Here is a 4,009-nt window from a genome sequence, read left to right on the forward strand (position 1 = left end):
AGATCGAGTTGAAGATAATTTTATTTGAAAATTACAGCGGCAAATTTTTGAATCATAATATATTTTTATTGAAAATAAACCGAAATACGTTAATGACCAGCGATTATGGTGCATAAGTACTTGGAAACTAAGGGATCAAATTGAGATAGCATATTCACTTTTGTGTGAGACATTTTGTAAAGCCTTTTCAGCACACAAAATATTTAATTGATCCCGGGCGTATGCCCGGATCCAAAATCTAAAATCTAGTCTATATACTAAAGCAAAGACATCTAATGAAAGATTTTCTCTCTCCTATGTGGGACTCTACTATGAGAATTAGTTTTTTCTCTCTCCTATGTGACACTATAATATTAAAAATAGTATTTTCTAATAACCTACCATCCCACTTACATGGAACCTCTTTGGAGAGTTGAGTGTATTTATAATTCTTATATTTTGAGAGTTTGAGTGTATTTCTAATTCTTATATATTTGATCAAATAAAAAAAATTGTTAAAAAATAGGTGATTTGTAAAATATAATTTCCTATTACGAATCAAACACTTTTAGCGTTCCAATTCTTATATATTTGATCAAATAAAAAAAATTGCTAAAATATATGTGATTTGTAGAAACTAATTCCCTATTACAAATCATACAATTTTAGTGTCTACTAGTTTTAGGACCCGGGCATACGCCCGGCCTCGATCCAATATTATACATGCTGAAATATACTTTAAAAATTAGCATTGGTTTTGACCGAGCAATATTCTAAAAGCTTACTACAGTCCTGATTGCTTTGGTTGTGACCAATACTCATAAAACTTACTACACATCAATGCGAACGTGTTTGACAAATGTGAACGTTAGCTGCAGATACTCAGGTCAAACTTCAGAGTAATGTATAACACAAATAATATAGAGTGTGTCTATGTTCCACTATGTATAGGGATTAGTTGGGATGGCTAGTACTCTTTAGAGTCACACTTGGTACTTAGTGCTTCTGATAGATCGACATGTTTTGGTAGATATGGTGTGGTTCGTACATATGGTTCGTCTCCTTTTTGTTAATTTACGATTCTACTTATGATCATGACTCATGAGTAGTTAGCTATTTTTGTAATTTTGTCATCATTAAAACAGTTGTAAAGACCTGATGGTTGTTCTATGCACTTAGCTGGGCCACCTGCCTCTGGAATGCCTACCCAGCACTCAAATAAAGGAAATAAATGAACCCCCCCAAGGCCCAATGCAAGTCCATTTTCCAGGCACATGTAGAATATTAAGAAAATATTATACATGACAATATGATTTTGGAAATCAAGCTAGAAATAAAATTAATGCATATAAACTTGAAAAGATTATCAAACATAGTTGTTAATCATATATGAAATTTAAATAAAAAATTAAAGACAGATTCAATATTAATGACAAACTTTCAAAATGAGAAGCATTGAACCTCGGTATTCATTGTGATGCTTTCCTTTTCTTTATTATCAAATCCTTCTTCTTGTCTTTGCTGCTAATTTTCTCATTTTCCTTCATCTCTTGTCTTTATTATTTCCTTGAGCTCAAAGATCTTGTCTTTGTTTTCTTTTTCTTCAATCATACAATCTAGCATAATGTTTTTGATGGTGTCAAGCTGAATTTGTTTTTCATTAACTTCTTTTCTTTTCTTCAAGAGTTCTTTGAAATTGAAGTCTTCAATTTCTATTTCACGTTCATCTTTTATAAATTTTATTGCATTAAAAGCAGCCGAATCTTGTGTCTTTTCTATAGAATATGTAGGGCTTCCAGAGAATTCTTTAACTATAATGTCTTCATTGTTAAAGAATATGTCTTTTGGTATGTGTACTGTTACACTGCTGACGAATCGTCCATTCTCTATTTTTGTGTTGTACACTGGATCTTGTTCAACATTAAGTTCTGCTTTTAGAATTTCCTTTAGCAACTTATTTTTACATAATTTGTAATTTTTGTATTCCATGACCCTGCAATATAATTTTTTATATAGAAAACATAATTAAATATATGAAACTTATAAGAATAGATATTTGGATTAAATTGAATTCTTTGCTATATAGGTAAACAATATTAAGGAAGATAAGAAGAATTGTTTACATTAACCATTTGTTTACTATGCGTATGCTCTTGATCCAATACACTTTAATTTATGCAATGAGAAAGGTATAATGATTATAAATTTCTACATATATAGGTTTTTTTATGTCGTTCGTGTATGATTCTAACTTCGTATATATATCTAAAATTGGAAAGTAAAGTAGATCACGTATTGTGTTTTGAATTTTCTATCTATATTCATCAAAATTATGTATTGTGCAAGTTTAATTATGTCTAAACAGTCATGTTAAAAGAAATAGTTTACATCAAAACAGTCGTTATTCTGATGGGATGGTTGATTATGATGGGATGCATGACTCATATTGTCTATTGTAAAGTCTCACATATGGGACAACTAACAATGATATAAAAGATGATTGTGGATGCAATGTATATAGTCTAATTGTGCTATAGGAAAGATGAGTTTATTAGTAAGTTTAATAACAGAAAAACTTGTATCTCCTTGACTTTTTTTATGATTTTTTTAATCAGTATCCTTATAGGTTAGAGAATAGTAGAGAGAAAACGTACCTTTTAGCAGACAATCAATAATAGATAAGAATATGGCTGCTAGATATTGGAAATGAATAAGTCGGAGGTCACAAAAGCTATAAGATACTACTTCTCCTTAATCCTTTTTATATAGGGGATTGTGTTTGTTCTCTAGATAAGGTTTTCTAATTTGATTTGTAATATATTTCTAAATTGGCTTGGATTTATGTTCGACAGTAATTTTATTATTAGTATGTATCTAATCTAAGTTTGACTCTTATAATTCCTAAAAAATAGAGTCGGATCGGACACAACAGACATGTCTTTCTAATGTGTTATGGTACTACTTGCTAGTGTACTACTTCCTTTAGAATGGGTTCTCTATATCTAGACCTACTGCTCTCACACATCGTCAGAAGGGCACCAACTGCATGCTCTCGACTCTGCAGAGACCCATTTTCGAGTACTTCGACCACTGCAAGTACTCTACCTTCTTCAGCTGTCAACGTATTCCTTCCCTCATCAACCCAGCAAAGATTCTAAGAATATGTGTACCAATAAGTGAAGTGACCAAGCAGATTCTCCATGAGAATTCAGATTTCTCCCCAATTCAACCAATGGACTATACTTGATTTCTAGTTATATCGCTAGGTACCGGTGCAGCCAAGACACAAGAAAAGTACGATGCTAGTATGGCAGCCAAATGGGGGATATTGGGTTGGCTCACTGCTGGTGGTTCAACTCCATTAGTCTAGTGCAGATATGGTTGATTACCACATTAGTGTTGTTTTCCAAGCTCTTAAGTCAGAAGCCAATTACCTAAGAATTCAAGTTAACATTTATATAAGTTGAAGTTCTAGTCATCATCAACATAACTTTTTGATGGCTTTTCCAAATTACCCTTGCTTTAGTTATACTTTGAACATGAACGTATTGCTGACTTTAACGATATACTTGAGTCTTCAGGTACTATCTTGTTATTGTTTCAAACGACTGAACAATTACAATGAACACTATAGTTATTCATGAAAGTGGCCCAATGGTATTTTGTACTTATGACGAGAATATTCACTGGATGAATGAAACTTCATATTTGCATCAAAATAAAAAAGCAGTACGGTACGTGCATTGATTGATGTAAAGCAACTGAGCAAGAACATTTCATCATCAATGTTGATCATCTAAGAATCTATGAACGAAGATGCTAAATTGCTAGCCAATCCAAGGAAGCGAACCGCATCGATCAAGAGGACTGTGAGTGCATCTCCACTTGGAAATTTGGACCATGTGGCTGTTCTTATCGCCTGGGTCCCTAACAACGTACAAATTCAAAGACAACTCACACAGATCATCTCAATCCAGCAGTCCGTCCCCAGATCGCACCTTGCCTTCCTTTATGGCAGGGATCAAACCTT

Source organism: Coptis chinensis, chromosome 1, assembly GCF_015680905.1.
Source record: "Coptis chinensis isolate HL-2020 chromosome 1, ASM1568090v1, whole genome shotgun sequence".
Classification (NCBI taxonomy): Eukaryota; Viridiplantae; Streptophyta; class Magnoliopsida; order Ranunculales; family Ranunculaceae; genus Coptis; species Coptis chinensis.